Raw genomic sequence first — 13128 nt, forward strand, 5'->3', positions numbered from 1 at the left:
TGCCTGAATGATCTGAATGATGGGTTTGAATCAGATTATTAGCCCCTGACTTATCCGAGAGTAGGCTTCCCAGAGGTAGATAATTAATCTCACTTATTTTTGGCCACCAGAGAAACATCGGATAGCAATAATTCTTATTGGTCACTATCTTTGCTCTCTATTCAAACTAGTTGATTGAATACAGTTATGTCCACATTATCATGTTAGAGAACTCGGTTTCTGCCTCTGCCTCAATGTCATTTCTGCTTGTGAAACATAGGGTTTCAATTAGGAACAGTAATGGAGTATTATCACCAATTATTTTTCCATGAAAGCTTTTATCTAAACCTGAGATTGGGGGATTTTGGAGTTGTTTTTTTTACTGTATAGCTAGACTACTTGTCTCCATTTATGATATAATAATGATGGAACGTTTTGCAATTTTTTAAAATAAGTGTCTAATGACTTTTCATAATTTGAAGCCTTTAAAATAAAAATTTCATAAAGGATAGTCCTATTTTAAAAATAAATGATAGTGTCTATATTAATGACTTAAATAATACATATCTATTTAATTGGCTTGGATGCTACATCTTTTCCCTCTTTTGTTTTGAGGACACAACTTTCAATTAATATTATTATCCATATGTACAGACAGATGTGATTCACAAAGAAGCAGTGAGAATGGCTTAACCATTTTAAATACTGTAAACATGGCAAATACAGGCTAGAATGTGTGCTATGGTGATTTAAATATCAGTTCATGGCCTTATGTCCCTGTATAAACCAGCAACCTTTTCTACTTTGTCTACCTGTGAAAAATAACTTTGGTTCATCAGTTTAGTGCTTGTTAAGTGCCCACTGTGTGCCAACTTGTATGTTCATACCTTCTATATTCAGAGTTGTAGCTTTGTTTTCAGCATGTTTTATGGACTATTTTTATTGGGCTTCAAAAAGGCTTTCTTCACAGTATTACTGTCTGCATTCCATATCTGCACTATATAACCTGAAGAGGGTTTTCCCATTTCAGTAAGACTATGCAGTTCTTCTCCAGTTGACCCACTTAAACCATACAATAACTATGTTTATTCCTCTCATCATCTCTCAGCTGTTGTGTTCAACTGAGTGGACCTGATTATAGTAAAAAATTGCTTCTGACAAGAGTAAGTTAAGTTCCTCCTCTTGTTGGCAGTCTTGCTGACCAGATTTGAGGGGAAAAATATAATATATTATAAGAATATTTTCATGCCACATTCATAAAAAAAATGTAGAATCCAATGATTTTCATACTAGAAAAAGATTTTTTTTTCATCTTTGGGAATAGAGAGCTCTTTAGTTTTGGCAGATTCATATAAATCTAAATAAGATGTTATTCCAGGGCAGTGTGATAGAGTGAATAAGGCGCTGAAGTTAGAACCAGGAAGACTTGGATTCAAATCTTGATTTTCTATACTTATTAGCTCTGGGATCATGAGCAATTCATAATCAATTTGTATCTCAGTGTCCTCAGTTGTAAAATGAAGGAGTTGGATACTATAGCATCTAAAATTACTTCCAGCTCTAAATTTATGATATCATTTTCCTAGAATGTGTTCAGCTGAAGTTCACAGTGGATCTGAGAGATTGTGATATAAGGAAAGAGTGAGTGGGCCAGCCTTGGTCTTAGAAAGACCTGATTCTAGCTCCATGGCTGTAGTTAAGATAATATATTGGAGGCTCTCCAGGATGCTCTGACTGTAAGTTGCAGATGAGAGTTGCTGTATTACATTGGAGGTTCTCTACATTAATGAAGTCACAGATTTCCCATGCCCCCCAAAACATCTGCTTGTCCAATTATACCATCTTTATATGTCCCTGTATAGAGGAGGGGGAAAATGAAGTGTTTTCTGGCTGTTATATAATTTGAATATAGGCTTTTAATTCTAGGTGCTTTTTTTCTGTCATCTGCCTTGCAAAGAATACCAATGGACTTGGGAAGTTAGGAGTTTATGGGAAAATAGTTAATTCCCTATGCACTAAATGTACTTAATTACTTCTCAAGACTGCTGTGAAAGGATGGGGAATACAGCAAATGTTTAAATATGGAGTATAATAGATACACACATTAATGGTATCTTTTATCACATGTAACTATTTGTTGTTGTTTGGTGTAGAAGAGAACTATTACTTTAAGGAGGTGATTCCTTGACTTGCAAGTGAATTAAGTGAGGGAGGCTATGTTTCTCCTCCAGAGACATCGGGGTCCAGTGGCCAGATTTAAATCAGAACTCCTCAGATTCAGTAGGAGACCCTGACCTTTTTTAGTTAAGAGGTCTCAGAATGACTGAGGCTACATCCAGTCAGTGATTGAAGTTAGGTAGGAATTGAGCTAAAGAATAGTCTTCTTTTACTTAGTTTAAAAAAAAAAAAAAAACACAACACAACACAACTAAGTAAATAAATCTGGGAGAGAAAGACCTTCAGGGTTTCTAGCCCAAACAAAAATGATTGCTATTTACGTTTACTCTGGGTCTTCTAATTAGAGTTACTAACTCTTTATTCACAGATTCCTTCCTGTCCTGTACAAGCCATCCTAGATCTTCCATCTGAGAACAGTTATTTTAGCTGTTTTATAAGAATTAGGGGGATAAAGAAAATGAATTCATTGCTATATGGAACTTGCAGGTGAGGCAAATCGCTCTATCAGTTCAGGTCAGCACCTTCTCGAAACACATTTAGAGCGTTGTCTCATTAAACTTGTCCAGATCTGTGTAACCTGTGTGTTGGAAACATGATATAATTCCAGGTTTTCTTGGTTGTGAGGTCCACTATCTATCCACTATATCCATGCTAGCCTTATATTTCATGGCTTTATGGAAAGTGGCAGTTTATTATTTACACTAATCATGGAGAAACCTATTGCAAATTAATATGAAAAAAATCAAATGTATTCCATTTTTAAAAGTGCCTTTAGTTTAATTATGATCATGGGACATGTTATACTAATGTCTTATGGTCCATTCATGGAGAGAATTGAAGTCTACACCACAAAATTGTCATAATGGAATTTTATAACTAAATCTCTGTTAGTGGGATGAGGCTCTTGGGTCTGCTGTGGAAAGTGGGTTTGCAGATTAATGAAGTTTTCCCTTGTTATATTGCTATGACCTTTGGTTGTAAAGTTGGCTCCATAATTACACTCAAAGTATTTTAATTGTTTGCCTTTTGAGGCATTACTTTGGAGTTGGACATATGGAGACAAGTATCTAGTGATTTTGTCACCACAAAGGGGGAGGAGATATGTTTATTGTCTAGATGCTCATGCAAATCTGATTTAAGCGCCATGCTTAAGAGTTATCAGCACTTAAAATGATTCAAAACAAAACAAAAATCTATCCTTGTTTTCTCCAGTAAAGCTTTCTTTGAGGCTTCATGGAAGTAAGCCTGTTATGACAGCTGAACTCAAATTCAAATGGGTTCTATTAGTCTAGAAAGACTGGAAAGATGAACTCAATAATGTTTATGTAATTCCTTCTGGTTTCAAAATAGTCTGTGTCCATTTCATTTAAAACCAAGCAAATAAACAAAATCACATTGGATTCATGTTAAGAATTATTAAGACAAAAGAACAAGGGAGATTGAGTTTTGTTGTGTTTCCTGCTCTGGTCAGACCATATCTAGAATATTGAATATAGTTCTGGATACTGCATTTAGAAGGAAGTGGTATTAGGAGTGAAAGTGAACAAAAATGCAAAGACAAAATTAATAGAAATCAAAGCAGAGAAAAAATAATTAAAATGAAGGCAGTAAGTGTCCTCTTGACTAGATTGATGATAATGACTGTCCCTTAATTATTTCTCTTTCTCAACACCTCCCACAAAAAAGCACAGCAAATCAAAACATCTTTGCAAAGTGCTAACAGTAGATGGCTCAGTAGAGAGACTTCTGGGCCTGGAGTCAGGAAAATTCATTCTCCTGAGTTCAAATTTGGTCTCAGTCATTGACTAATTGTGTGAACCTGGGCAAATCACTTAACCCTATTTGCTTCAGGTTACTCCTCTGTAAAATGATTTGAAGAAGGAAATGGCAACCGCTCCAGTGTTTTGCCATAAAGATCATGTGATCATGGGATCATGAAGAGTCATTTGTGACTGAAAAAGACTGAACAATGAATAAATGATTTCAAAAGGAATAATAAGGTTGTTGTTATATATTGTGGATAAATAAGATTATATGTTTTTCAAATTTATAACAAGATAGAGTAGAACCATTGGTAGTATTTGGATTATGGTTGCTATTTTGAGTTCAGTTAGAAGTAAAAAATGTGGAAGACAGGAAAGTTGATAGGAACACATTTTAAGTGGATAGTCAAACAAGATAGAAATGATACCTAGTTCTTATATAATTAATTAACATATTTAATAATAATTTGACCATAGCTAACATTTATATAAACTTTAAGGTTTGCAGAAGTTACAAACTTTATCTCATTTGATCATTACAACAACTATGGGAATTAGATTTAATATCATCCTCATTTTACAGATGAGGAAACTGAGTCAGGGAGAGGTTGAGTGACTTGCTCAAAGTCACACAGCTAGTAAGTGTCTGAGACACTTAAATCTATTCTATCCACTGTGCTTCCTAACAGTAAAAGATAAAATATAAATTGGAATCTTGACACTTGAAAGATACTGATACTGCCAGTACTTGATTTTCAGTTTATTGCTTAGCACTAATAAACACACAGACACACACACAGACACACACACACACACACACACACAGATGAATTCTACATTTGATCCCTCTTTTTAAGTAGCTAGTCTTGTATTATAGTGTACTGTAGAAGGTTTAGTATTATAGATCATAGATTGAGAGCTAGTTTAGACTTCTTAGACCATCCAGTCGATGTTTATTTTATGGATTAGGATTCTGAGACCCAGAAAAACTGTATAGTAAATAAAGATAGTAAATAACAAGAGAAAGGGTTTCAACTCAGATCCATGGATTTCTTCTGACTTCAGAAGTAGACTTCTTTCTATTGTAGTAAGCTGCTTCCAATTAATTTGTATAGTCTAAAAACATAGCGATATAATAGCTAGTTTTTATATGATTAATTAATTTCAATTAATTGGAAAGAAAAAAATGAAGACAACTTTAGGTTCAATATGGCATATATTCATATTCAAAACTAGAGGTGTTTAGAGGGGAAAACACTTTTGTCAGAAAGCACAAAGATGTCATATAGTAGTGTTTTGCTGAGCCTTTAAGAATAGATAGGATTTCCATAAGCAGAGAATGAATATATGTATGCATGTGTGCTTGGGTGTGTGAGTAGGTTGTATATGTCTTTATATATACATACCTTCATACATACATATCATATGTACATTATATATATGTATATATATATATATATATATATATATACACACACACACACATACATATTTGTGCATTTATGTGTATGTATTTCTAGGACTTGAAGAAGAATATAGAGATAAGGAGCATTTCAGTCAGAGGGAACAGTGGGAGCAAAGGCATAATGGCAATAGTTTAAATTGATCTTGGGGGAAAAAGTAAGAAATCTAGATTGGCTGAATGACATGAGAATGTTTGGGGGGTAAGGACAAGTTTGGAAAGCTGGTTGCAGATTATGAAGACTTTGGAAGCCAGGCCAAAAATTTTAAGCTTTATTCTGAAAGTAATGCATGATGAAAGGGCAAGATTTATGTCAAAGCAGAATGTTGCTGGAGAGAGAAATCCAGTGCCAGAAGACAACTTGGGAGGCTATTACTAGGTCCAGCTATCTGCAAGGTAATAAGGCCTTGATTTCACTTTGCAACACTTCTGTTCCAAATAAAGAATTGATATGATTTTAGAGATGACTGAAGTAAAGAGCAATTGGAACTACAATGCAACTTTTGGATTCCAGTCCTTCTTACATACAGTATCATTAAACTATGCTTTAGAAAAGATTATAAGATTTAAGAAGGAGGAATGGGGGAAGCATCCATTATACAGCCTTTTCCAAGAGAACTCATTTTAGTCTTTTATATTAATGAAATGAAGTTACAAGCAATTGGAAAATTCTGTTCTGAACAGCGAAAAGGAGAGAAGGTTTGAAAGTGTAGAGTGAGTGATTTATAAACTGGTGGCAGGGCTGTTCTAAGTGGTGCCTTGATTTTCTAGTATTAGTTGATCCAACCATGTTCTTGGAGTTCCTTCTACAAAGGTCACATTATCAAAATGACTGATAGTAGACCCCTTGGCCTTAGGGTACTGTAATGCTAAGCATCTCACGACAAAAATCAAATTCAAGGCTTTGACAATGATAGCCATGAACTCTAAATAATTGAGCCAAGTAATCAGAGAAATTGGCTAGTCTACATAGGCTTTATATAATTGTATATATTTTCATGACAGTACATGAATGACCTGAACCCGAAATTCTTAAGTGCGTGGGTATGTTTGTCTATTTATCTAAAATAATCAGTGTGGGACCTTTATAAGCAATTTTTCTTCATGTTAAAAAAATAAACACATACCGTGTGCTGAGTTGTGTTATTCGGGAATTACTGCTCTATTTTTATGGCAATCTGAGTTTCTTTTTTGGTTAGATTTTTAAAATGGCATTATTTTGGCTTTTTTTTTTTTTTAGAAAGAAAATTAATATGGGCTGCTTGTCCTAATCAGAATCCAGTTTCCTACTTTTTATACAATTTCTTTAATATAGGGGAAGTCCTCTAGATCTTTCTTTAAAAAAAAAAAAAGTGCTAGTGGTGAGCCTGCTTAACTTATATATGGTCTCTGAAACTAAGCAGAGGGTTTGGAAAAGAAGGCAAAATCTGCTCTCTTTTTGCTTTGTTTTTGTTCCTGGTATTTAATTATAACTCAATAGTTTTCAAATCTTATAGGGAAAAAAAATTGCTTGCAGAAGTGTTGGATCTATGACATGGGATGCCATTGTGTAAGACCACACCTCTTGGGCTAAAAGGCACTTACTTCCCAGAACCACAAATCCGGCTTTGTTGGAAAGCATCTCGAACCTTGTAAATTTCCCCGCCAGCTCAAACACACCTGTTTTCAGGGCAGAGGCGCATTTACAAGTGCATCCTGCTGGGGGGGGAGCGGGGAACGTCCCTGACTATGCTCCCTTCCCCAAAGAGTGTCCTCCCCAGTGGTCCTCCAACGACCAAGAGCGCACTAAAGGAACCTCAGTGCTCCATCCAGAGGAAGAAGGTCTGCATTCACAAGACAAGCTTTTTTCCTCCCCTTCATCTGGTTACTTGTTAATTCAGTGGAAGCCCAGGGACACTTGAGAAATTGACCAGCTTGTCAATTTTGCTCCATAGGAGAGCTCCTGAGAGGTCTGTGCTCCACCCTTCCCCCATTGCTCTTCCTTGTGATTCTGTTGGTGGGGGAGGGGCGGATTTTGGTTTTGCTGCCCATTTTGACAAGTGATTAATTAATTAATTTTATTAAGCCTTGGTTTTGGTGCCTCCAAAGAGCCACAGAATAACAGGAAATAGACACCTTGTTGCAGGAATGTCCCACCCTCTATCAGTTTTGTTTGGTTGTTTGTTTTAATATTGAAATAATTACAGCACTTTGATAAGTAAAATACTACAATGACTAGAGCCCCAGACCTGAAATCAGAAAGACCCGACTTCAAATGGAGGCTCAGATTATTTACTAGCTGGGTGAGCTGGTTTTTCTCAGTTTCCTCATCTGTAAAATCATTTGGAGAAGGAAAGAGCAAACCACTCCCGTATCTTTGCCAAGAAAACCTCAAAAAGGGTCACAGAGGCAGAAAAGGCTGAAAAATAACTGAACGACAACAAAAATGATATTTAAAGGAATTTTGCATGTGCCAAGGATACCTCTAAAGTGCTGTTGGGTGTGAATCACCCTATTCTCCTCACCTAGAAGTTTGAGAGACGTCTTTTATTCATTTCTCAACTTCCCAGTCTTCTGCCTCTTTTTAATCACCTGAATGGGCTTTTTTTAGAAATAAGGAATGTAATTTTATTCTATAAACATATATTTTATGTTACATATTTTATTTATATTTAATGCATATAGCACATATTTATTATATAAGTATATGAGTATTATGTATAGATCATATACACATTATGTTTATTTATACAAATTTTATATAAATAATTTTATTATATTTTATATCAGTAAATCTATCATTTATATTATGTTATATTGTTTGTCTATAGAATATTTATAAATTGTTATTTTATTATATATAAATTCCACAGCTATTTACATCAGTATATAGAAATTTAATTCCATTTATTTCTCTATATAATTTCACTTCTTATTCATTTTATGTATATATACATATGCATATATTAAACATCTATCAATGTTTATGTATACAAAATATTTATATATGTGTACAATACATATACAAAATATACAAAAACATTTATATAATTATTTCTTTAATAATATATTTATGTATATGTATCTTAGTAATTATTTTATTAGACAAATATCCTGTTTAAATATGAACATATAGTATTGGCCCAAATATAGCACACCCCCTACCTATATAGATTAAAACTATAAAATAAAAACTGCATGGAGAGAAAGAAAAGGTTTAAGTGTATATATATATATATATATATATATATATATATATATATGTGTATGTGTGTGTGTTTGTGTGTGCGTATACATATAGAAGGGTATATAATTGTTTATATTTAGAGAATTTACATACATACACACACATTTCTTTCTCTCCACACATACATATACATATATGTGTATGAGAATTGGAAGTTCAGTAGTCAATAAAAGAGCTTTTCAAACAAGAAGGTAAAATAAAAGAAATGTTGGATTTCATCCCCTTCTTAAAATTTTGGACAAGTCATTCAATACTGTAATGCTTTTGTAAAATTCATGTGAAAGAAGAACCAAGAGTCAGAAACTTGTCCATTCTAATCCTTACTAACATTCTATAGCTGTCAGCAAATGACTTAATTTTTTTCCACAAGTGTGTGTGTGTGTGTGTGTGTGTGTGTGTGTGTGTGTGTATTATGGGTGAATTAAGTAATTTCTCTATCTGTAGTATTCTGAAATATTATGAAAGTGTTACAGTGCAAAACACTTTTGTAAATTATAACGAAATATCCCTAATTTGAAACTATAACTGAGAACAAGATGTGCAATCAGATTTGGATTATCTAAGATTGTGAAAGAAGTACGTGCAATTAACTATGCCTTAAATAAAATAAACCCAGGTTTGTTGGACCTGACATCTGGGATGAGTATTAAGGGATGTGCCTCCTAGGCAGCAAGCTCCCCTGAGATAGCCAGTTGCATGAGCAGCATTGTTGGATCTGTTGTCCCCAAAGTGGAAGTAGGTTTCTTCTGATTATGTATTTGTGATCAATGGAACTGGAGCTAAGCGTCAGGTGACTTTTGCACTATTTACATTAATTTTTTCACATGTATTGGGGGGATAAGCAAGATTTAAAATGTGAGTTTGGTTATTAACTTACTTTAAAAAAAGTTTTAAAGCAGTTTGAAAGATCTTTCATTAAACAATAGACTAGATTGGAAGGGTTTGTTTTGTTCTTCAGTGACTTTTCAGTTCTGTCTGACTCTTTGTGCCCCCATTGTAGTTTTCTTGGCAAAAACACTGGAATCGTTTTTTATTTCCTTCTCCAGCTCATTTTATAATGAGGAAACTGAGTCAAATAGGATTAAGTGTTTTACCCAGAGTTGCCCAGCTAGTTAGTACCTGAGATTGGATTTAAACTCAAGTTTTCTACTTTATCTCTGCACTAACCAGTAACTCATTGTTAAATTAGATCTCCTTTAGTCCTTTGTACAATTGACATATTAAATCCAAGTGAGACTTTGGATTTACCCAAGCTAAGTTTAAGCGTATCTAATTGGGACTATTGACCAGGATGCTCATGATTTTTGAATCCTAAATCTATCATTAAGCATATTATTATCCAGCACCTGTAGTAAAAAATAATTATAAATTTATAAACATACCCCTTTTGACTTTATCCAACTGAGAGAGAAATTTTTGGGTAGGAAAGACTTTCCTTTAGGATGCAGTTGCTTTATTAGTCCATACTCTTTGGGTCTGGTTGCTCAACCAATGACAAGTTTACCTAGGAATACTTTTATTTAACCCATTTTCCTCCATTTTTTTCATAAATTTCCATGAGGTAACTTGGTAAATTTCTTGGCAGCAATGTAGATGCTTGATGTCTACAACACTTTGCCGATCTAATACCTCTGTACAAAAAAAAGAGCTTTAGCATGACTTGTTTTTAGTAAATGAATATTGGCTCCCAGTGGTCACTGAATTGGATCATAAAGTACTTGTTTAATAATCCATTATAGATTGTTTCGATGATTAATCTGTTTGGAATCCACTGATGTTTTCTTGTATCACATTGACCATGTTTGTTCACAGGTGATACCTACATTTCCTTCAGTACCATAAAATGTAATTTGTCCCTGCCTAAATCGTAGGATCTTAGTGTCATAGTATCATAAACTTAGATTTGATAGGTGTAAAATCATCAACAGCCACCAAGTACATGATGTAACAAATAGTTTCACATCTGAAAATAATGGTACAACTTTCAGACTTAAGTCAATCTATATAAAATTATTTTCCATATATTCTTAGCAATTATTTTATTAGACAAATACCCTGTTTAAATATGGACATGTAGTATTGTTCCAAATATAGCACACTACCCTACCTATATAGATGAAAACTCTAAAATAAAACTGCATGGTGAGAAAGAAAATGTTTAAGTATATGCTTGAAGATTAAATATACAAAATTACCATATTAAACGTTATTATGATTTTTTCATTTATTTCTATTCTAATCATTACAGCTTTTATTTTTATAATCATTTTCTTTTCATCTTTATCACTGTCATGATTGAACTCTTGCTAAGAGTGTAATTATATAAGATGAATACACACCAGTATGGTAGGCACATGCATCACTTTCTATTGAAATAGGGTCACTAATGAGTTGGAAATTAGCAGCACTGACATGTTCACAATGGCACAAAAGGATGTTTCATAACCCCAAATCAAGTCAGTCAGTAAATAATTTAACATATTCAGAACAGTTTTTAATTAAATTACTGTATATAGATTATTTTGTGTAGGGTGCAACAAGAACTGGAATTAAAACTTGCCTAACAGTTCAGAGTAACTATTACTGCATTGTTCCATCAAAAAGATTTAAAATTTGCCTGACACATAGACATGAACTTACAGTACATACATAAACTATTGTGTATATAAATGCATAAATTCTTAATTCAAGATTTTGTTATCATATCTCCATTTTTTTCTTTTATATTTATTTACTAGGAAATTTCAGCTCTTTAGAAATTAATGCATCAAAATGTCAAGAGTGAGAATTCTTTAAAAAACAATGCCATTTGAATTCATTGCAATCGGGAGGCACAAATCAGAGATCGATTTGCAGGTAAAGAAAGATGCATTATTTAGCACTATTTTATTATTTGCTACTTCAGAAGCTACCTTAATTTTTTTTCATAGTTTTAGTATTCCCAGAACAGTAGTTGATAACTATAAATGTGGATATTTCTAATAATGTTTGCAAGACTTCTTATTTTAAAGTAACCCAATTTCTAAGGAGCAGATGGAAGGTTAATTGTTATTTTTAAAGCAATCTTAGATTGCTTCAGTTAGGAAGAAATAAATATATATAAATACACATATATACACACACACAGAAAAGCAAATTGCCTACGTTCAATCCTTGTGGTTTTTATAGATCCATATGTAAGATTATGATTGAATAAAGTCATCTCCCCTTCCATTTACTAAAATTATAAATGATCACATAATGAGACATCAAAGTTTTGGCTCTGGTCCTAGGAGAAACAATTGATATTTAATTCTCCTTTTGAAAAAACAAAGGCTAGAGTTAAAAAATAAGAATGTCACTATCTGTTTAACAGCATCTTTCATCACCTGCCTTATAAGCTGTATAGGGTTACAATCTTGGTAAGCGTTAGGAAGATAGATAAATGTGTATCATCATCATCATCATTATCATCAACATCATCACCATCCTTAGGCTTATCAGAGTACTAAGTATATATCTTAGATATTTAATAAATTCCATTTGGTTGGATCATCAATTATCATGAATGAAAGTAAAGAGCCAAACAGTCATTAAGATGTTAAGGTCAAAGTAATGGGATTTTCAAGATGTCAGGTAGTTGTTTACAGGATAACTCCTAAAGCTAACAAGTCAAAAGAAGGAGATGACTAAATTTTATAATTAATTGTTATATAAACATGAATGTTAATTATTATTAATTGGCTTTGAGATGTCTGATTTCCAACCTAATTTTTTTCCTACTATCTCCCTTTAAAAGTTTAACTTCTCTTTTGCGTTTGGGAATTTTTGTTGTTTCATGTTATCTGGGGAATCGATAGAATTTTTTTTTTCATTTGGAATGTTTTTGCTCATTTTCCTTCAAACCACAAATATTTTTCCTGTATATTATAGCTTTAAAGAATGTTTTGCTTATTTTTCCTTTTAACTTTTTGTGCTGGTTTAACTGTTTTATGATTAGGCTTGTACACAGTGTCAACTGTCTTTGCCCATGAGGTACTTACACTGGAAGGGTATGGGGGAATTGGGGAGGAGGGAACAAAGAATAAATACTAATAAAAAGGTATATAAAGAAGAAACAAAGTAATTTTGGGCAAGGCACCAACAACTGTCTGGGGTCACTTTAGCAGAAATTTGAAGAAAATGAGAAATTTTATGAGATGGTGATGAAAAGAGAATGTACTGTAGACAGTAGGTACAGGAAGTGCTCACTAGGAGTGCAGGGAATGTAGGAATTATGGTGATGTCAAAACAAAAGGCATCAATAAAAGAAACAGGCAATGAAAAATACTCATTGATTAATGAGTTTTTAAAAAGGAGGAATCAAAGATGACTCCAAAACTTTGATCTTGGGTACTTGATTAATGGACATTTGTTCCATTTTAGCCATGATGAGTTTGACTTCTAGGCCAAAATATGCAGCAGGCAGATGGGAAGATGATACTCTAGAGCTCAGATAAAAGATTGAGGCTTAAGATATCAATCAATAGTCCTACTTTGAA

General features: G+C 33.4%; 1 protein-coding gene across 6 annotated transcripts in view; it reads left to right on the plus strand.

Moving 5' to 3' along the window:
* The window catches only part of ENOX1 (ecto-NOX disulfide-thiol exchanger 1), a 663627-nt gene that overhangs the window by 293533 nt on the left and 356966 nt on the right, over nucleotides 1-13128 (plus strand). For 2 of the 6 annotated variants that reach the window (XM_031958412.1, XM_031958413.1), the window contains exon 5: nucleotides 11347-11464. The exons of the other annotated variants lie outside the window; for them this stretch is intronic. The gene's annotated coding sequence lies outside the window, so the exon portion shown is untranslated. The remainder of the gene's footprint in view (nucleotides 1-11346; nucleotides 11465-13128) is intronic. 6 annotated transcript variants of the gene reach the window in all.

Source organism: Sarcophilus harrisii, chromosome 3 (assembly GCF_902635505.1).
Source record: "Sarcophilus harrisii chromosome 3, mSarHar1.11, whole genome shotgun sequence".
NCBI lineage: Eukaryota > Metazoa > Chordata > Mammalia > Dasyuromorphia > Dasyuridae > Sarcophilus > Sarcophilus harrisii.